This window comes from Pleurodeles waltl, chromosome 12 (genome assembly GCF_031143425.1).
Source record: "Pleurodeles waltl isolate 20211129_DDA chromosome 12, aPleWal1.hap1.20221129, whole genome shotgun sequence".
Lineage (NCBI taxonomy): Eukaryota > Metazoa > Chordata > Amphibia > Caudata > Salamandridae > Pleurodeles > Pleurodeles waltl.
In genome coordinates, this window is record NC_090451.1 from 204982937 (window position 1) to 205005828 (window position 22892).

A 22892-nucleotide genomic window follows, 5' to 3' on the forward strand; every position below is an offset into this window, starting at 1 on the left:
GCATGGAGTGGAACGGTATAGTGTATCTGGGTGCAAACTGTCAAAGCTTAGAGTGTCAGGCATAGAATAGAGGGGCATAGAGTAGAGTTCAGTAAAGTAGTGTGGAGGGGTGTAAAGTGTCTGAGGGACATATAGGGGGTTATTACAACTTTGGAGGAGGTGTTAATCCGTCCCAAAAGTGACGGTAAAGTGACAGATATACCACCAGCCGTATTACGAGTCCATTATATCCTATGGAACTCGTAATACGGCTGGTGGTATATCCGTCACATTTGGGACGGATTAACACCTCCACCAAAGTTGTAATAACCCCTATAGTGTTGTAGAGTGTTGTAGACTCAAGTGCTATAGAGTAGAGCAAAGTGGCATATTGTAGAGTGTCAGAGTGGAGTGGAGTGTCGTAGAGTGGAGTGTCATAGAGTGTCAGAGTGGCGTGTCATACAATGGAGAGTTGTAACATAGAGTGGAGTGAACTGTCAGAGTAGAGCAAAGTTATACAGAATGGATTAGAGGGGCGTTGAGTGTCATAAAGCGGAGGGGAGTAGAGTCACAGAGTGGCATACAGTGGAGTGGCTTAGATTGTCATGGACTGTTGTAGAGTGGTGTGGTCTGTCATACAGTGGGGTAGAGTAGAGTGGCTTATATTGGAGGAGAGTAGCTTCAGGGGTGTGGAATTTATTAAAATATCTACTTGTCCAGGGGACAGGTTGCTTCTCAAATCTACTTGTCCTGTAAAAAGATCTACTTGTCCCTTTGGTGCCATGTAGTGTGGCGACAAATTATGGCAGCAATTAATAGCCTCTCTGATTATGCCAGGGCTACTACCATAGTAGGGCTTGAATACTTGGAGTTTCAATCCCTACTGTAGCAATTTCCTTATTTTGCCACCTTTCTGCATATCTGCATACTGGGGCTGGAGGAAGCAGTAAGCAATAGTTCCAGGGCTGGAATGCCTTTGAGTCTGCAAACCTAATAACCTGCATGTTTTAAAGATTTTTACCAGCTTCTCTCTAATATTTTCCCATAATAAGAAAGGTTGGACATTTACTCCTGACAATGGCAGAATTAGAACTTCTTCCAGGGTTGGGAAGAAAGTGGCTGGAGGGAAAATGAACTTGCAAATGCTCAATAAATTTTCACATGAGCAAATCTACACATCGTATTTACCCACGCTAAAATACAGTTCACTAATATTTTATAGGGGTACAACATATACCATGGGTGCACTTTTGTGACTTTCTTTAAGAATTTGGGGCCACAAGTAGGTAGGTTCAGATTTGTGACCTGCAAATTGCAAGTCGCAAATCCGAATGTAGGATGGTGTCCTTGACACCATCTGTGATTCGCAAGGGCTTCGCAAATGCCCACATCATGAATAATCATGAGGTGGGTCGCAATTTGCGACCCCCTCACGAATGGTGGCCTGCTGGAGACAGCAGACCACCATGTCTGTGACTGCTTTTCAATAAAGCAGTTTTTTTTTTTTTTTGTAATGCAGCCAGTTTTCCTTAAAGGAAAACGAGATGCATAACAAAAACGAAAAATTAAACGTTTTCGTTTCATTTCTTCAGAGCAGGCAGCGGTCCGCAGGACCACTGCCTGCTCTGAAAAAATGTTTACAGTGACATTCACAATGGGGAAGGGGTCCCATGGGGATCCCTTCCCTTTTGCGAAAGTGTTATCACCCATTTGAAATGGGTGCAAACTGCGATTGGTTTGCGCCCGCGTTCGCGGTCACAAAACAATCCTACATTGCACTGCGAGTTGCAATTAGGAAGGGAACACCCCTTACTAATTGCGAGTCGCAAACCCGTTTTGTGATTCGGTAACCAGGTTACTGAATCGCAAAACTGGGTTTGTGCATCGCAATGTGCTTTTTGCACGTCGCAAACAGCGAAAGTCGCTGTTTGCGACATGCAAAAAGCTACCTACATGTGGGTCTTGGTCCCTAATTAGGTCTGGTGTTAACAAAGACATTTTGTTTTTATTAAACTTCTATTTCTCTCTCTTTCGGCTGGCTTTACTGTGAGTGATCGCATTCTGCTCTTCCACAAGGAGCATATTGCCACACAAAGTAGTTTTGTTCAGTGTCAGGAACTACAGTGGCAATCAGTGACGTAACGAAACTGGAGGGTGCCCCTTTGCAAAGAACATGGAGGAGCCCCCTCTCCACACTCACTCAGGGCAGGTGCTGTGCTGACGGGGCCCCCTGGAGGGCGGCTGCGGGGCCTTTGTTATGCCGCTGGTGGCAACGTGTGCTTTAAGAGTTCAAAAACTTTTTGGGGGGGGTTTGCCAATGTTTGTTACAATGTTGAGGGCCTGGTAGCTCCCACAACAATAAAGTGTTACAAAAGCCATGTCAAAACAAGACACGCATTGATGAAACTAAAAGACGTATAAAAGTATGTCAGATCAGTTGGCTTTGTCAGTTTGTTTATTTTCATGCTTCCCATAATCGTGTTGAAAATGGTTACACTGATTTTCCATTAGAAATATTTTTGGGAAATACTAGCATGCATCAACACATTTTACTAAATGACACTTCATTTGCATATAATCAGAGAGCATTCTGGGAGCATTATACTTAGCCTCTTAGTCTAAACTTTTCAAACATGTGTGTACACGTTTTTTTTTTTTTTGTACTGGAACCAACGTCAGTAGTGAAGTGTGACCTTAAAACATTTCTTTACAGCACGCACCCTAATAATGAAGGCTTTCAAATAATGAACCATAAATACAAGTTCAAACAGCATTATCTTTTGGAAACACATTACCTCAACTGCAGAGAGTTCAACTCTCTGTAAACAGGCAGCCAAAGGGTTTGTGCTGCAGGGGGTTGGGCCTACTTGTCCCAAGGACAAAGTAAACATAAAAACGTGTTGCCCTTGACCCCAAACAAGATGTCCTGGTGTCAGGCTATAGGAATTCCACATCCCTGAGCTTAGAGTAGAATGTTGAGGGGTGTGGAGTAAAGCAAAGTGTGGTAGAGTAGAGGGGCATAGAAAGTTGCAGTAAAGTGGAGTGGCCTAGAGTGGAGCAGAGTACAGTTGCAGACCGTAGAGTTAAGTGGTGTGGAGTGGGGTAGAGATGTGGGGTAGAGATGTATAGAGTGTTGTAGAATGGAATGTTGCAGAGTGGAGTGGTGAAGAGAGCAGTGGAGTCAGAGTGGAATTGCTTAGAGTGGTGTAAAGAGTCACAGAGTGGCATAGATTTGAGTAGAGTGTTGTGGAGTAGAGTGACATGATATAGAGTGGAGGAGCATAGAGTGGAGTAAAGTGTTGTAGAGTAGAGAGGAGTGTCATGGAGCCGAGTTGAGTATAGTGGAGTGGAGAGGAGTGGAGTGGAATAAAGTTTCATAGAATGCAGTAGTGGAGAGTGGAGTTAAGTGTAATACAGTGGTGTAATATTGAATGTTGTGTGGTGTAAGGCAGCATGGAGTGTAGTGGAGTGGAGTTGCATAGAGTGCCTTAGAGTGCAGTGTCGTAGTGTAGAGTGTCATAGAGTAGAGTGGCAAAGATTGTCATAAAGTGGAGTGACAGAGAATGCTGAAGAGTGGTGTGGAGCAGAGACTTGTAATGTGGAGTGACTCAGAGTGGAGTAGAGTGTTATAGAGTGGAGTGTAATACAGTGGAGTGGGATAGAGTGGAGTGTCAAACGGTGGAGTGTCATAAAATGGAGTAGAGTGACATGGAGTAGAGAGTAACAGAGTGAAGTAGAGTGTCACAGAGTGTAGTGGAAGAGTGTGTAGTGTCACAGTGTTGTAGAGTGTAGTGTAGTAGAGTGGAGTGGTACAGAGTGGAGTAGCATGACCTAGAGTGACAGAGTGGAGTGGTATAGAGTGTAGTACAGTGTTGTAGATTGACATGGCATAGAGTGTAGTAGAGTGGAGTGTTGAAGAGTGGAGTAGGGTAGTGTGACATAAAATGGAGTGATGTGGAGTGCTTCAGGGTGGCATGCCACAGAGTGTAGTGAAGTAGACTGGCATAGCATAGAGTTCAGTAGAGTGGCGTAGAGTGGCATAGAGTGGAGTGGCACAGTGTCATAGAGCGGAAGGGCGTAAAGTGGCACAGAGTGGAATAGTGTATTGTAGAGTGGACTATGCATGGTGTTGTAGTGCACTGCCATTACAGACAACACATTTTCAAGTGAAGTGACCATTAAATTAGCACAGACACGCAGTTTTACTGATAAAACTATAAAGCGCACACATGATAATGTGTGGAAGTGCATCACCTAGTGTATAGGTGTGTTTGGATCATATTGAAATACTTCTTTTCAGCATACTTCAGAATTACAAAAAGTTTGCTTCATTTCTCTCTTAATTCTGAAATATTTGCACAGTTTATTTACAGACATTTAAATGTTGTTGTGTGTAAGAATAAAAGCCTTTCCTTTCACACCCTCAGATTGTCAGATAAATCCTCTCACTTAGAAGTCAGAGAAAGAAAAAGAAACACCATTCTGGCTTGGGAGACAGAGGCTGACATTTGACCTCTGTCTTTTAAAACACAGCAAATGTGACAAGATAAGAACAAAATCTAAAGGCCTGTTTACAGTAAGCGGGTACTTGTGGAAGAATACTGTAAATAGGCTCTGCTCCACTTCCAGGACAAATAGATGGTGGAGAGTCTAAAACAAATTAAGCCAGCAAATAGAAGAAAATACACACATGTGAGTTATAAACCACAAAGTCAATGGTAGGCAGTGGGTGGAAATCATTCTTAGGTCAGCTTTCAGAATGTCCAAGAGAAGTAGTTAGCAACCAGACAGCTACAATGTCTCGTAGGCTTTGACCTAAAAAACGGTCAACATCCTGACTTGTCAGACCAGATGGTCGGGCATGGCCTGATTGTGCTATAAGCAGGGCCACTGGAATTATGCGATTGTGCGGCCGTGCTGATTGTCGCATAATTACAGATTTGCCATTCTGCATATTTTAACAAACAATATTTCTAGCTCAAATGGTTCAAAAGTTACAAAAAGTGCAGCGACATGTGTTTCCGCGCAGTGAAAGGCCGTTTTCAAAACTGGACAGGTCACCTTTTATGTTGCTTATTGCTACGTTTGGGTATTAAAATTGTACTAACGGGTGCAACCAATGTCCAGACAGTTATGAAGAATATTACAAAATGTGCTGCATTATTCAGCATAATTTGCCTTTGACTACGGCATAATTTAGTAAACCCTACTGCATAATTCCAGTGGCCCTGGCTTTGAGCAAGCCAGACCCTGATAGTAGAGAACGAGTGCCCATTATTGTACTTATATGATAGCAGACATTGAAATCAAGTGGCTAAATAAAGTATGTATCCGGTTGAAATATGTAGGGGCTTAATTTTAAGATTGTATCTCATAGGTGATGGTAAGAAGTCTGGCGTTAAGGGCTGGTGGGTGACTTATTTTATAAAAAGTACCTAATACACACAAATGTTGCAGTGTATATCACTCAGAGTTAACGTTAGAAACATGGCTCAGTGGGTGATGGGCTGTGGTATGGCGGAAGGCAGTGGTTCCCACCCTGTGGTCCGGAGACCCCTGGGGGTTCGCGAAGCCTCTTCAGGGGGTCCGTGACTGCTAAGAAAATGAAATAATATTAACAGATTAGATCCCCAGCTTTCCGTAATGACTCAGTGGGGGGGGGGTCCTTGGATTCCAATAATGATTCAGTGGGGCTCCCCAGGTTCCAGTAATGACAAAGTGGGGGTCCACAGAAGTCAAAATTTTGGGATCCACTGGCTTGCAGGACAGGGCTGTGCCAGTTCTGAGGCTGGAGTATGGCTCAAGGATTGAACACTTAGGTCCGGATAGGCATATGCCAATGATGATGTGAAAATCACAACTTTAGCTCATTTTACCTTCACCTTATTCATTAGTAACAAAAGGTTTCAGCATTAGGAAAACTTCGCAGAAACGGCATTTTTTTACACAATTCCAATCTGCACAGCAAAACTCTGCAAAGATTAACTTGTAGAACTAACATCTACAGATAGTTTCCGTAGTGTATGGAAAAAAAAATCACAAAAGTAAACTTGCAGATAAATGTTTTACATTCATTTTTCAAGTTGATTGAGTTTGATTATAGTGGGAATTATCCCACCATGGAATAAAAAAAGGACAAAAGCGAAAGTAAACTGGGAAAATCCTCAGCTTTTTCGAAGGTCGAAATTGGGAATTTCACAAAACTTCACAGGAAAAAATAAATAAACTCTGCACAGCCAGCAAGACTATGGGCTTTTGAGATGAGGTCATAATGCAATATGATTTTTCTTTAGGTCGCAGTTAATGTCAAAGGAAGAAACCATTTATATCATGAAATTAACATCAATTAAAAACTCCTCTCGGCATACACCAAAACTTATATAAGTCAAACGTACAATTTTGAAATGATTTACAAGAAGTAATAGGGCAGGAAAGGCAAAATTAAAATAAGCACGATACCAAAACATTCAGCTGTTAAACAGCCTAAACAACGGTCCTGCGGCTCATCTTTTCACTGTAGTGGTTTGACACCAAATGTAAAATTAAATTCATACTGGTGATGCTTACAGTTTCCTTGCACATGTTTACAATTTTCCCAAATTGACTGACATGTATCAAATGCGCTCCGAACTCCTCATCCCACAGATAATTCGGGCTGTGGACATTTTAGTCTGTGAGCACAGTCGCTTGTAAATTCCGTTTATTGGTTTACCTGTACTTTGCCACATTTTTTATTTCTCGGCTGATCGCCTACTTTTCAATAGCAGAAGACTTAGTTGGAGCAGAAAATGTTTTGCAGAAACTGTGGAATTGTAGGTGTGGCACGGCTACGCCATCTGCATTAGCAGTGTTCGCCATCTGACTTTAGAAAATGTCTGGACACCACATTGAGTAATACAGTTTTCACCAGACGAACACCCACGCACAACATACAGTCCTTGTGGGAATTACCAGTAGGAAAACATCTTAATTTCGCACATCCTAAAGGATAATGCTTCTGCAGGAACAACACAAAAATGGCCTAACTTGTGCCAGCCGGAAGTACATAGAGTAGACTTTACTTGAGCAGGTAACCTTCACCAAGCTGACCTGACGTCCTTTCCTGTCAGGGGGCAGAAATTAGATATTTTGGCTTACCAGAGTGGGAAGTGTCCAAGGGCAATGACCAACTTTAGAAAGAACCACTCCTGCTAGACTGATACCTTACGACGCACCTGCAGTGGACTTTTGTGGACATGGAAATCTGCACCCAGTTACAATTTTGTGAGGCTCTTCCCTGGTTAAGGTACATTCATTTGTAGGACCAATCGATCTATTAGTAACTTGCCGTAGAGGATATATTTGACTCCAGAATGTAGGAAGCTGGATCTATATCTACTATACGAAAGTAAGGTATAGTGTGCACAGAGTCCAGTGAATCCCCAGAGGCTAAAGTAGATAATACTAATGCTCTTTATTGTGGTAGTGTGGTGGGCAGTTATGCTTATCAGAGGGTGGTGCAAAGCATTTGTTGTACACACACAGTCAAGAAATGAGGCACACATTCAACTCCAGGCCTATATCTTTATATAGCAAAACTGTATTTTGTTAATTTATTTCTAGAACCAAAAGGATCTTTGTTGCAGGTAAGTACAGTTGTAAGTTTGTATCAATCTTATATAGCAAATGTACTTTGTTTAGGTTTTGCCGATAAAACAATTAACAGGTAACACTCTTCAATTTCAAAAGTAGACGGTGCAATTTCCCATAGAAGGCAATGCAGTCCTAGGGGAGGAAAAGTATTACTGCTTTCAGGTAAGTACTTGACTTATGATCCCAGTCTTCGGGGTTACGATGTCCACAGGTCAAGGTTCAAGTTGACCCCAAAAGCACACCACCAGCAACACAGGGCTGACTGGGTGCCGAGCTAAAAGTTGGTGACTGGTTTTTAATGGACTCCTATGAAGACTGGGACACTCCCAAAGAAACAAGTTGCAGGTAAGTACCCTTGACGCCAGGGCACAGACCTGGGGGTTTAGATGAGCACAGAGGGGACACAGGTCAGCACCAAACACACACCCACAGCAGCACATGGGCGGCCGGGTGCAGGGTGCAAACACAGAATAGTGTGCCCAGTGATTTCAATGGGGGAGCCTCGGGGTCACAAAAATGCTGTGGGCTAGGTCCAGGAAGTCGTTTGCAGAAAACTAAAGGCTGGACAGGTAAGTGAGGAGCCCGCTAGACGTTGCTGGACCGTCAGTCGAATTCCCCAAAGCCAAGGGGCTGTGGGTGCCGGGGCACCTTTAGGCGACTGGAATCTTCGTTGGATCTGGTCACGGTCATGGGGGTCCTCCTGATTTTTGTTGCAGGTGTCATTGTGTTGGTGGGTAGGGGTCAACCCAGGGTGGATGCGAGGTCAGAATCACCTGGGGACCTTCTCTGGACCAGTGGACCACCTGGACATTGGCCGTGGGCATCGGGTGCAAAGTGGGCAGGACTCATGGACCGAGAAGGTTCTCAACTCCTTCTTGGATGTTTCTTGTTAACAGGGCCGCTGCCCTCAGGAGACCTGGGTCCTTGGGTAGGTTGGCAGTCCCCCAGAGGTTTTTAGAGGTCGCTGGTCCTGCAGGACATGTCGTCTTCTTTTAGCAGGGCTTTGAAGCTGCGGATAGGCCGGTAGGGCTGGGGCAAAGTCAGTTGTCGTCTGAAGTCTTCTCTGCTGGTGCTGCTCTTCAGTCTTCTTCTTCTTGTTCTTGTTAGGTCGCCAGGAATCTGAAGAGCAAGGTTCAGGTGTGCCCCTAAATAGTTGATTTAGGGGCACTAAAGGGGTCAGAGGGCAGTAGCCAATGGCTACTGGCCCTGAGGATGGCTACACCTGTCCTGTGCCAAATCCCTTTGGGGAGGGGAGCACATTTCTAACCCTACTGGCTGGCATCCTCCAAAGCAAGATGGAGGATTCTGCCAGGAGGAGTTTACCTCAACTCTGGGTACCCTAGGGATGGTCCTAGCTGGGGTGGGCACACCTCCTGGTGTTTACTAATTGTCCCACCGGACCTGCCGCCAAAAGTAGGGCCTGGTCTGGGGTGGGAGGGGGGGGCAAGCTTTTCTACTAGCTGGAGTGCCCTGGGGCACTGAAACCCGAGGCAGGAGCCTTTGAGGCTCACCGCCAAGTGTTGCAGTTCCTTAAGGGGGGAGGTGTGAAGCACCTCCACCCAGAGCAAGCTTTGCTCCTGACCCCAGACAGCAAAAAGACTCTCACCCCATGGGGTCAGAAACTTGTCTGTTATTGTCAGGCTGGCACAGACTGGTCAGTCCTACACTAGAGGGTTGGTTAAAATATAGGGGGAACCCCCCTCTGTGTGCATTTTACAATAAATCCAACACTGGCATCAGTGCGGTTTTATCGTGCTGAAAAGTTTGATACCAAACTTCCAAGCCTTCAGTGAAGCCATCATGGAGCTGTGAAGTTCGTAATGAAAAATGCCTAGCCTATGGACTCAATATGGCCGCATTGCACTTACAATATCCAAGAATGGACTTAGACACTGTAGAGCCATATTGCCCATGCAGCTATTCCCTCACCTGTGGTATAGTACACCCTGTGTTAAGGCTGTAAGGTCTGCTAGAGGGGTGACTTACCTATGCTACAGGCAGTGGTTTGTGAGCATAGCACCCTGAAAGGGATGCCACATCAACTTTACCTTTTTCTTCCCACCAACACACCCAATCTGCAATGGCAGTACGTGTGTTTGGTGAGGGGTCCCTTAAGGCGGCACAATATATGCTGCAGTCCTTAGGGACCCTCCCTGGTCACAGGGTCCTTGGTACCCTGGTACCTTTTATATGGAACTTAGCTGTGTGCCAGGGGTATGCCAATTTTGGAAGCAATGGTACAGTTTAGGGAAAAGAGCACAGGTGCCTGGGCCTGGTTAGCAGGGTCCCAGCACACAGTCAGGTTAGCATCAACATCAGGCAAAAAGTATGTGGTGGGGGGTTAACCATGCCAAAAAGGGCTCTTTCCTACACAGTTGAGTTGGCTTGCTTTAATTTTACAGTGGTTTCACCTTCCTCTAAAGGATAAAACACCCACAGCTCTGAGTGATGTGGGTCTCTCTTTGGCACACATATTTAATGTATGTCCAAGAGGGCCAAAACCATTACAAATATTCTGTACAACCCCCAGCTCTTCAAATGAGTTCTGTTTATATACATTTATCTTGTGTGAATATTCTGAAAATCTGGCTTGGTTTTGGTCCTCCTGGGCCTATGATGGACATCTGTTGACTAGGATGTTTCCAGCTGTCCAAAGAAACATCCTAGATCACCAAAGATTTGAGTCCATTTGCATCACTCACTACACTGCAAGCTGAGCATTTGAGGCATGCTTGGTTATAAATGACTGAGAGACTAGAAAGTAATGAATGCAAAGCCCTGACTGAAGAGTTGACAGATACCTCAGATCCGTTGATGAGTTCTGAGGATGTTCCTTGGATCAACTCTGAGGAGCTGAAAAAGATCACCATGCTCCACCTAGAGTGGGACGAGGTCGAGAGCACCACCACTTACTTCCTAGTTGTAGTCCCATCTTTCTGCTGCCTGCAGCCTATGTCTTCCTGCCTCTTGGCTCATTGTGGGGATCTTGCAAGACTGCTCCCAGATGTCTTCACTTCTCAGCCTGCTAGAAGCACCCTGGTCCGGACACTCACTGAAAGAAAAAGGGCCCAGTCGGGCAGTCTGTGGAGAGAAGAGCACAGCCCTCTAAGAAGAAGTTTAGCAGAGGGAGTTTAACTGTCTTGCAGTGTTGGAACGATAAGGGATGAAGCCTTCTAGTTTTGTTTGTGTGTCTTATTTCAACTGTATGCCATTTTGGCATGGATTGGGTTGGGTGCTATATGTACATAGTAAATATCTGTTTTTCGACATTCCTATGTATTGGCTTTCTTTATACCTCGGTTATGCTGTATGCGTCAGCAACTCTCAAGCCATCTCCTCCTAAATTTAGGTCTTGGCTGCTTGACCCCGCTATCATAGATCAATCATCCAAGGAAACCAGAGTGACACTGTTTAACCCCTGCATTCAAAGTATCCAAGCCAGGAAACAGAGTGCAGAGAACCTCTTTTTGGACTCGATGGACTTTATTTTACAGCAGTGTCCACCAAGGTTCAGGAAGGTCAGTTCCATGACAGAATTTCAGGACATCCACAAAGAATACATTTTCATACACTTAATTTACATGGATTTAATTTACATAGTCAATGGTTACCTAAACAATCAGATATGGATTAGGCTCGTATGGACCTGCTTTGAAGACCCCTGCACCATACCTCACTTGCACCAGGTAAAAGGTGTACAACAAGTAGTAACAAATGTTGATGGCAATTAAAGAAGCCACAGGACTGAAGAAGATTAAAGGAATTCTTAAGCACATGCAGAGTTAATGTGATCACAGTCACGTGTCAGGGCTTGGCCACTTCAAAGCACTAACTGTCCTTTTACAGTACCAGACAACCTTGAGTCAAACCGAGTTGGAGAAACAGACTTTAGGTGATCCACAAAATTAAGATAAGGTCCAGCGTATATGGAGGCACACATATGGATTTGACAAGTAAATTACATTGGACAAGGCTTTTATACGTGGCAGTGGAATTCAGCAATTCTATGCCAGTGGCAATTTCCACAAGATTATGGATTTACTTCACTACTAAGTGACTACAAAGAGCCTCACGCATAAATGCTATGTGGTTCTCTCTGGTCTCCGGAGGAGTGGAGACTGGGAGGATGCGTCAAGGTGCAAGCTCGAGGACAGACCCATAGAATCAGAGCCTATACCATACTGCACAGGGTTGGTGGAGGTCTCCATCCTCCGATCACTCGTAGTTCAAGGTTATCAAGATTTACAACCCTTTCTAACAACAGGATGAAGCTGATGGATAGGTTACTTCTTTGTTATTCCTTCTCCATATACAGGGAGTGCAGAATTATTAGGCAAATGAGTATTTTGACCACATCATCCTCTTTATGCATGTTGTCTTACTCCAAGCTGTATAGGCTTGAAAGCCTACTACCAATTAAGCATATTAGGTGATGTGCATCTCTGTAATGAGAAGGGGTGTGGTCTAATGACATCAACACCCTATATCAGGTGTGCATAATTATTAGGCAACTTCCTTTCCTTTGGCAAAATGGGTCAAAAGAAGGACTTGACAGGCTCAGAAAAGTCAAAAATAGTGAGATATCTTGCAGAGGGATGCAGCACTCTTAAAATTGCAAAGCTTCTGAAGCGTGATCATCGAACAATGAAGCGTTTCATTCAAAATAGTCAACAGGGTCGCAAGAAGCGTGTGGAAAAACCAAGGCGCAAAATAACTGCCCATGAACTGAGAAAAGTCAAGCGTGCAGCTGCCACGATGCCACTTGCCACCAGTTTGGCCATATTTCAGAGCTGCAACATCACTGGAGTGCCCAAAAGCACAAGGTGTGCAATACTCAGAGACATGGCCAAGGTAAGAAAGGCTGAAAGACGACCACCACTGAACAAGACACACAAGCTGAAACGTCAAGACTGGGCCAAGAAATATCTCAAGACTGATTTTCTAAGGTTTTATGGACTGATGAAATGAGAGTGAGTCTTGATGGGCCAGATGGATGGGCCCGTGGCTGGATTGGTAAAGGGCAGAGAGCTCCAGTCCGACTCAGACGCCAGCAAGGTGGAGGTGGAGTACTGGTTTGGGCTGGTATCATCAAAGATGAGCTTGTGGGGCCTTTTCGGGTTGAGGATGGAGTCAAGCTCAACTCCCAGTCCTACTGCCAGTTCCTGGAAGACACCTTCTTCAAGCAGTGGTACAGGAAGAAGTCTGCATCCTTCAAGAAAAACATGATTTTCATGCAGGACAATGCTCCATCACACGCGTCCAAGTACTCCACAGCGTGGCTGGCAAGAAAGGGTATAAAAGAAGGAAATCTAATGACATGGCCTCCTTGTTCACCTGATCTGAACCCCATTGAGAACCTGTGGTCCATCATCAAATGTGAGATTTACAAAGAGGGAAAACAGTACACCTCTCTGAACAGTGTCTGGGAGGCTGTGGTTGCTGCTGCACGCAATGTTGATGGTGAACAGATCAAAACACTGACAGAATCCATGGATGGCAGGCTTTTGAGTGTCCTTGCAAAGAAAGGTGGCTATATTGGTCACTGATTTGTTTTTGTTTTTGAATGTCAGAAATGTATATTTGTGAATGTTGAGATGTTATATTGGTTTCACTGGTAATAATAAATAATTGAAATGGGTATATATTTGTTTTTTGTTAAGTTGCCTAATAATTATGCACAGTAATAGTCACCTGCACACACAGATATCCCCCTAACATAGCTAAAACTAAAAACAAACTAAAAACTACTTCCAAAAATATTCAGCTTTGATATTAATGAGTTTTTTGGGTTCATTGAGAACATGGTTGTTGTTCAATAATAAAATTAATCCTCAAAAATACAACTTGCCTAATAATTCTGCACTCCCTGTACAAACGTTTAACAGTGTAGGGCACTACTCAGGGAAGGGTCATGTAGGTCCCGGCGAAAGCCCTGTGATGTAATCGTTCATCAGCACAGAAACCTGTTGAATCCCATACACCCCACTTTCAATGGTTTTAATCTTGTAGAAGAGAGGGCTAACTTTTAACATATATGTCAATTCTGCCACTTTCTTATTACAGTTTTAATCTTTCATGAACCTTCACACATCCAAAAGATAATTGATCCCAATTAAGAGATCTTGGAGAGCCCGCCTAGCAATAGCTGGTACTGACGAACAAATAGGCTTACAATGAAGCAGTGTGGGTGATGGGTTGTGAAATTTTCTTTAAAATTATTTTCTAATGACCTATATGTCTACATGTACCATCGAATTGTGGCAGAAGAACGTAAGCAACTCTACAAGGTAAAGACATAATTTTTCTTTACCGACTAAGAGCTTGCCAGTATGTTTTGGCTATTAAGAGTTACCACTCTTGCTACATAATTGTTCATTTCAATTGCTGATTGCTGTATTCAGGTGTTAAACTGGTATTCCATTAGGTGAAATCTTTTCCCAGAAAGTACTGTGTGTTAAAATACTAAAACAGCAAAATAATCCTTCCATAGAATGTTCTTCATTAAGCCCATAATTTGCCTTTTCTTGCTGTATAATTTAGCCAACCCTGTAACATAATTTAGTCCTCCATTGCCGCATAATTCCAGTGTCCTTGCTCACATATTAGCATACAGACAGCCAAAAGACTCACAGATTGTAATTAGTAAAGGTATACGTTTTCTGTGGTATTCCTTGCTCCTAAAACTGGAAAAGGAATGTGTTTCTTCACTGGTGCAAAACTACCTGACGTAGAATGTTAGGTGCTCTTTTCTGAAGCGAGGACGATATGGAACTGGCCTTGAATCTAGATGGAAAGAATGCTAAATTTTGGGATTCATTGAGCCTGTGCTTTGTAAATCATAGAGTTTTCAGAAACATGAGATGTTTTCAGAAAACAGAATATGAGCAATTGATATTTCTTGGTATGTAGAGCAACCCTAGCTGGGCAAAAATGACACCATGGATTGCTGGGAGTCCATCATTTTGCAATCAGATCCAACTGATAGAGGCAATAGAAAGCACACAAAAGGAGTAAATGGAGAACCAATTGCAAGGAAGGCTGTGTAGAATGCAACCATGAAACCCATCCGCTGTACATGAGATAACATGGATCAAATACATGAAACACACCAGCAGTATACGAGAAAGAGAAGTTAGGAATAATGGAGCCCATAAGCACTAAAAGAGAAGATATCTGGAGTGAGTAATGGAGTCCATCCGCTGCATATGAGAAAGAATGGATGAAAGTGATGAAGCCCTTGAGTTGTGTATGAGAAGCAGAAGTTAGGAATGATAGAGTACGCCAGTGTGATGGCCCTCACCTGTAATGGGTCAGAGTGATGGAGACCAGCAGTAATATAATAGATCACAATGATGGAGCCACCCAGTAATAAAATGGATCTGAGTGATGGGCCCCACCAGTAATATAATAGACAACAGCTGGATCACAGTGAGGGAACCAGCAGGTAATATAATATATCACAGTTGAATCGCTGTGATTGGGCTCACCAGTGATAGTAGATGAGAGAGAATGGCCCACCAGTGATATAGTAGATGAGAGTGATTGGGCCCACCAGTGATATAGTAGATGAGAGAGATGGGCCCACCAGTGATATAAGCCCACCAGTGATATAGTAGATGAGAGCGATGGGCCCACCAGTGATATAGTAGATGAGAGAGATGGGCCCACCAGTGATATAGTAGATGAGAGCGATGGGCCCACCAGTGATAGTAGATGAGAGAGAATGGCCCACCAGTGATATAGTAGATGAGAGAGATGGGCCCACCACTGATATAGTAGATGAGAGAGATGGGCCCACCAGTGATATAGTAGATGAGAGCGATGGGCCCACCAGTGATATAAGCCCACCAGTGATATAGTAGATGAGAGAGATGGGCCCACCAGTGATATAGTAGATGAGAGCGATGGGCCCACCAGTGATATAGTAGATGAGAGAGATGGGCCCACCAGTGATATAGTAGATGAGAGCGATGGGCCCACCAGTGATATAGTAGATGAGAGCGATGGGCCCACCAGTGATATAGTAGATGAGAGCGATGGGCCCACCAGTGATATAGTAGATGAGAGAGATGGGCCCACCAGTGATAGTAGATGGGAGAGATGGGCCCACCAGTGATATAGTAGATGAGAGCGATGGGCCCACCAGTGATATAGTAGATGAGAGAGATGGGCCCACCAGTGATAGTAGATGAGAGAGATGCACCCGCCAGTGATATTGTAGATGAGAGAGATGGGCCCACCAGTGATATAGTAGATGAGAGAGATGGGCCCACCAGTGATATAGTAGATGAGAGAGATGGGCCCACCAGTGATATAAGCCCACCAGTGATATAGTAGATGAGAGAGATGGGCCCACCAGTGCTATAGTAGATGAGAGCGATGGGCCCACCAGTGATATAGTAGATGAGAGAGATGGGCCCACCAGTGATAGTAGATGACAGAGATGGGCCCACCAGTGATATACTAGATGAGAGCGATGCGTCCACCAGTGATATAGTAGATGAGAGAGATGGGCCCACCAGTGATATAAGCCCACCAGTGATATAGTAGATGAGAGCGATGGGCCCACCAGTGATATAGTAGATGAGAGCGATGGGCCCACCAGTGATATAGTAGATGAGAGCGATGGGCCCACCAGTGATATAGTAGATGAGAGAGATGGGCCCACCAGTGATAGTAGATGGGAGAGATGGGCCCACCAGTGATATAGTAGATGAGAGCGATGGGCCCACCAGTGATATAGTAGATGAGAGAGATGGGCCCACCAGTGATAGTAGATGAGAGAGATGCACCCGCCAGTGATATTGTAGATGAGAGAGATGGGCCCACCAGTGATATAGTAGATGAGAGAGATGGGCCCACCAGTGATATAGTAGATGAGAGAGATGGGCCCACCAGTGATATAAGCCCACCAGTGATATAGTAGATGAGAGAGATGGGCCCACCAGTGCTATAGTAGATGAGAGCGATGGGCCCACCAGTGATATAGTAGATGAGAGAGATGGGCCCACCAGTGATAGTAGATGACAGAGATGGGCCCACCAGTGATATACTAGATGAGAGCGATGCGTCCACCAGTGATATAGTAGATGAGAGAGATGGGCCCACCAGTGATAGTAGATGAGAGAGATGGGCCCGCCAGTGATATAGTAGGTGAGAGAGATGGGCCCACCAGTGATATAGTAGATGAGAGAGAAGCGCCCACCAGTGATATAGTAGATGAGAGCGATGGGCCCACCAGTGATATAGTAGATGAGAGAGATGGGCCCACCAGTGATAGTAGATGAGAGAGATGGGCCCACCAGTGATGTAGTAGATGAGAGCGATGGGCCCACCAGTGATGTAGTAGATGAGAGCGATGGGCCCACCAGTGATATAGTAGATGCGAGCGATGGGCCCACCAGTGATGTAGTAGATGAGAGTGATGGGCCCACCAGTGATGTAGTAGATGCGAGTGATGGGCCCACCAGTGATTTAGTAGATGAGAGTGATGGTCCCCCCAGAACTAAAATAGTTCTGAATCAAACTGATGGAGTCCATCGGTGATAGAAGAGAGCTGAGTGATGGAGCGCACCAGTATAGACTAGATGTGAGTGATGGAGCTCATCAGTTGTGTATGAGAAAGTGTATATCAGAGTAATGGAGCAAACCAGCCCTATAAGGAACAGACAAGGTCAGAGTAATAAAGCTCATTGGTTGACAATAGGATTTAGTGCAGTGTAATAATGGCACCCATCATCTGTAATGGGGTAGCTTTGAACAATGTTGTCCATCAACCTTATAAAGGCTACATAAAGAGTGGATTGATGATTCCCACCAGCTGTACAGGAGGGTGCACTGACTTGATAGGTTCATCTGAGGGAGATGAAGTGGGTATATAGGAATTACAAATGGAGGAACACCGTGCATAACGAAGACACTGACAACAGTTGCATTTAATACATCAATAACATCATTGCACTGTGTACCATGGCACCTAACTGAGTGGACCCATGTGCGATGCCAATACTTGTCTGACTACAAGTAGACCATAAAATTGCCACTGTATTCAATAAACACAAGCACTACGCACCACACACACACAAGCAAGCACACGGAGAGAGGGGAGGGCTGAGGAGAGAATCTGTACGGCACACACCCCGCCAGGGGGTAGGCCGCCAGTCTCCTCGGCCGACCTTTGTTAGCACTCAAGCTCATGAATATTGCATGAGCTCTTGCACAAAGCACGACAGCCCGCTGACACGGTAATTACCCCTGGCTCACCTGAGGAGAGCTAGCAGGGTATGGTTGGAGGGGGCACCTATCAGGCTCTGTGGGCTCACGCGGTCGCGCCCTCCAGCGCCACCTGCTCCCAAAGGTAAGTTGACTGCATGGCATGGAGGCCGACCATGCTGAGCATAGAGCCTCGGAGACCTGTGGGCTAGAGCGACCAATGAGCAGAGGGGAGGCTGGGAGGCTGGACCGGACACAGAGCGGGTCCCTTGTTATACAAATAGGAGTTGATAATAGATGGCGAAGGCCGGCGTGTTGCCGCATAAGCGCGTGTTGAGGAGTGGGGGAACTAATGGAAGCTTAATTCAAGCTGTTTGTTTCGCACCTGGTAAGAGTGAACGTGCTTAGCACCGTAATCACACATAACACGCGAGGAGGTGCCGGAGGAGCTCGGAAGAAAAACAGGGCTCCCGTCCAGGCCTCCCGCCACGATTGCGCATTTCTTGGCCATTATCTTAAACTGCTTTGCAAACTTGCTCTTAGGTGCAATTTTCGCCTGCTGCCGGATATTTTGAGCTGTGGATTAGGCTCGCATAAAGGGGGCAAAGGGAGTTGTACAGTCAGCCCAGAAGAATAGGTCTTTTCTAATCTGAGCGGCGTGAGCCTGGATGGATGCATGTTTACGAAGGTTAGATCGGGATAGGGCCGTGTGTGCGGCGGTCAGTTGTCGACAAGCCTCATTCCGGTTAAAAAGCGGCCTCTTTATAACGGCATCAGAAAAGCTCAAGCGCCTGAAGGACGCTGCTCGTGCATTCAGCACAATCCACCCTTTACCCTGTTAAAATCACCGTACACCGCTCCGAGAAGACTTCTACATGCAGCGGAACCCCTTTTATACTGCTCAGTAGCACCTTACACAGCTTTGACATGCAGCAGTACTCCTTCATACCGTTTCGTAGCAGGTTACAGAGCCGACAGGACTCCTCCATGCAGCTCTCCGACTGTATATTCCTTTGTAGCACCTTACACAGCTCTGAAAAGACTCCCACGTGCAGCAGAACCCTTTATGTTCTCCGGTAGCACTTTACACAGCTCTGAAAAGACTCCTGCGTGACGCAGAACCGTTTATGTCCTCCAGTAGCACTTTACACAGCTCTGAAAAGACTCCTGCGTGCAGCAGAACCCTTTATGCACTTCAGTAGCACTTAACACAGCTGTGCAAAGACTCTGCGTGCAGCAGAACCCTTTATGTCCTCCAGTAGCACTTTACACAGCTCTGAAAAGACTCCGCATTCAGCAGAACCCTTTATACACTTCAGAAGCACTTTTCACAGCTCTGAAAAGACTTCGCGTGCAGGTGAACCCTTTATGCACTTCAGTATCACTTTACACAGCTCTGAAAAGACTGCTGCGTGCAGCAGAACCATTTATGCACTTCAGTAGCACTTTACACAGCTCTGCAAAGAGTCCAGCGTGCAACAGAACCCTTTATGCACGTCAGTATCACTTTACACAGCTCTGAAAAGACTGCTGCGTGCAGCAGAACCATTTATGCACTTCAGTAGCACTTTACACAGCTCTGAAAAGACTCTGCGTGCAGCTGAACCCTTTATGCACTTCAGTAGCACTTTACACAGCTCTGAAAAGACTCTGCGTGCAGCTGAACCCTTTATGCACTTCAGTAGCACTTTACACAGCTCTGCAAAGACTCTGCGTTCAGCAGAACCCTTTATGCACTTCAGTAGCACTTTACACAGCTCTGAAAAGACTCTGTGGCAGCAGAACCCTTTATGTCCTCCAGTAGCACTTTACACAGCTCTGAAAAGACTCCGCATTCAGCAGAACCCTTTATACACTTCAGAAGCACTTTACACAGCTCTGAAAAGACTTTGCGTGCAGCTGAACCCTTTATGCACTTCAGTATCACTTTACACAGCTCTGAAAAGACTGCTGCGTGCAGCAGAACCATTTATGCACTTCAGTAGCACTTTACACAGCTCTGCAAAGAGTCCAGCGTGCAACAGAACCCTTTATGCACGTCAGTAGCACTTTACACAGCTCTGCAAAGACTCCTCGTGCAGCAGAACCCTTTCTGTCCTCCAGTAGCACTTTACAAAGCTCTGAAAAGACTCTGCGTTCAGCAGAACCCTTTATGCAGTTCAGTAGCACTTTACACAGCTCTGAAAAGACTCCTGCGTGCAGCAGAACCCTTTATGCACTTCAGTAGCACTTTACACAGCTCTGAAAAGACTCCGCATTCAGCAGAGCCCTTTATACACTTGAGAAGCACTTTACACAGCTCTGAAAAGACTTTGCGTGCAGCTGAACCCTTTATGCTGATGTAGGAAGAATAGGAATACATCACATACAAACAAACATAAGTTCCCAAATCTCAATACCAACATTTTAGGCTAGATAGTTATTAACGGATTTCCCTCTAACAATGCACTTCAGTATCACTTTACACAGCTCTGAAAAGACTGCTGCGTGCAGCAGAACCCTTTATGCACTTCAGTAGCACTTTACACAGCTCTAAAAAAGACTCCGCGTGCAGCTGAACCCTTTATGCACTTCAGTAGCACTTTACACAGCTCTGAAAAGACTCCGCGTGCAGCTGAACCCTTTATGCACTTCAGTAGCACTTTACACAGCTCTGAAAAGACTCCGCGTGCAGCTGAACCCTTTATGCACTTCAGTAGCACTTTACACAGCTCTGAAAAGACTCCGCGTGCAGCTGAACCCTTTATGCACTTCAGTAGCACTTTACACAGCTCTGAAAAGACTGCTGCATGCAGCAGAACCCTTTATGCACGTCAGTAGCACTTTACGCAGCTCTGCAAAGACTCCTGCGTGCAACAGAACCCTTTATGCACGTCAGTAGCACTTTACACAGCTCTGCAAAGACTCTGCGTGCAGCAGAACCCTTTATGTCCTCCAGTAGCACTTTACAAAGCTCTGAAAAGACTCTGCGTTCAGCAGAACCCTTTATGCACTTCAGTAGCACTTTACACAGCTCTGAAAAGACACCTGTGTGACGCAGAACCCTTTATGCACTTCAGTAGCACTTTACACAGCTCTAAAAAGACTCTGCGTGCAGCTGAACCCTTTATGCACTTCAGTAGCACTTTACACAGCTCTGAAAAGACTGCTGCGTGCAGCAGAACCCTTTATGCACTTCAGTAGCACTTTAAACAGCTCTGAAAAGACTCAGCGTGCAACTGAACCCTTTATGCACTTCAGTAGCACTTTACACAGCTCTGAAAAGACTCCTGTGTGCAGCAGAACCCTTTATGTCCTTCAGTAGCACTTTACACAGCTCTGAAAAGACTCCTGCGTGCAGCAGAACTCTTTATGCACTTCAGTAGCACTTTACACAACTCTGAAAAGACTCCGCGTACAGCAGAACCCTTTATGTCCTTCAGTAGCACTTTACACAGCTCTGAAAAGACTCCTGCGTGCAGCAGAGCCCTTTATGTCCTTCAGTAGCACTTTACACAGCTCTGAAAAGACTTTGCGTGCAGCAGAACCCCTTATGCACTTCAGTAGCACTCTACACAGCCCGAAAAGACTCAGCGTGCAGCAGAACCCTTTATGCACTTCCGTAGCACTTCACACAGCTCTGAATAGACTCCTGCGTGCAGCAGAACCCTTTATGTCCTTCAGTAGCACTTTACACAGCTCTGAAAAGACTTTGCGTGCAGCAGAACCCTTTATGCACTTCAGTAGCACTTTACACAGCTCTGCAAAGTCTCTGCGTGCAGCAGAACCCTTTATGCACTTCAGTAGCACTTTACACAGCTCAGAAAAGACTCCGCGTGCAGCAGAACCCTTTATATCCTCCAGTAGCACTTTACACAACTCTGAAAAGACTCCGCATTCAGCCGAACCCTTTATGCACTTCAGTAGCACTTTACACAGCTCTGAAAAGACTTTGCGTGCAGATGAACCCTTTATGCACTTCAGTATCACTTTACACAGCTCTGAAAAGACTCCGCGTGCAGCTGAACCCTTTATGCACTTCAGTAGCACTTTACACAGCTCTGAAAAGACTGCTGCGTGCAGCAGAACCCTTTATGCACTTCAGTAGCACTTTACACAGCTCTGCAAAGACTCCGCGTGCAACAGAACCCTTTATGCACTTCAGTAGCACTTTACACAGCTCTGCAAAGACTCCGCGTGCAGCAGAACCCTTTATGTCCTCCAGTAGCACTTTACACAGCTCTGAAAAGACTCTGCGTTCAGCAGAACCCTTTATGCACTTCAGTAGCACTTTACACAGCTCTGAAAAGACTCCTGTGTGCAGCAGAACCCTTTATGTACTTCAGTAGCTCTTTACACAGCTCTGAAAAGACTACGCGTGCAGCTGAACCCTTTATGCACTTCAGTAGCACTTTATACAGCTCTGAAAAGACAGCTGCTTGCAGCAGAACCCTTTATGCACTTCAATAGCACTTTACACAGCTCTGAAGAGACTCAGCGTGCAGCTGAACCCTTTACGCACTTCAGTAGCACTTTACACAGCTCTGAAAAGACTCCTGTGTGCAGCAGAACCCTTTATGTCCTTCAGTAGCACTTCACACAGCTCTGAAAAGACTCCTGCGTGCAGCAGAACTCTTTATGCACTTCAGTAGCACTTTACACAGCTCTGAAAAGACTCAGCGTGCAGCTGAACCCTTTACGCACTTCAGTAGCACTTTACACAGCTCTGAAAAGACTCCTGTGTGCAGCAGAACCCTTTATGTCCTTCAGTAGCACTTCACACAGCTCTGAAAAGACTCCTGCGTGCAGCAGAACTCTTTATGCACTTCAGTAGCACTTTACACAACTCTGAAAAGACTCCTGCGTGCAGCAGAGCCCTTTATGTCCTTCAGTAGCACCTTACACAGCTCTGAAAAGACTTCGCGTGCAGCAGAACCCTTTATGCACTTCAGTAGCACTTTACAAAGTCCTGAAAAGACTCCGCGTGCAACAGAACCCTTTATGCACTTCCGTAGCACTTTACACAGCTCTGAATAGACTCCTGCGTGCAGCAGAACTATTTATGTCCTTCAGTAGCACTTTACACAGCT

The 22892-nt window shown here is 45.3% G+C and overlaps 1 long non-coding RNA gene across 1 annotated transcript in view; it reads right to left on the reverse strand.

Annotated features, from left to right (window-relative positions):
• Positions 1 to 17995, reverse strand: part of LOC138267126 (uncharacterized) — a 42253-nt gene extending 24258 nt beyond the window's left edge. Inside the window, exons 1-2 of the long non-coding RNA XR_011199774.1 lie at positions 17875 to 17995; positions 10525 to 10692 (exon numbers count right to left, since the gene is read on the reverse strand). This is a non-coding gene — a long non-coding RNA (uncharacterized lncRNA). The remainder of the gene's footprint in view (positions 1 to 10524; positions 10693 to 17874) is intronic.
• Between the last annotated feature and the right edge of the window lie 4897 nt (positions 17996 to 22892).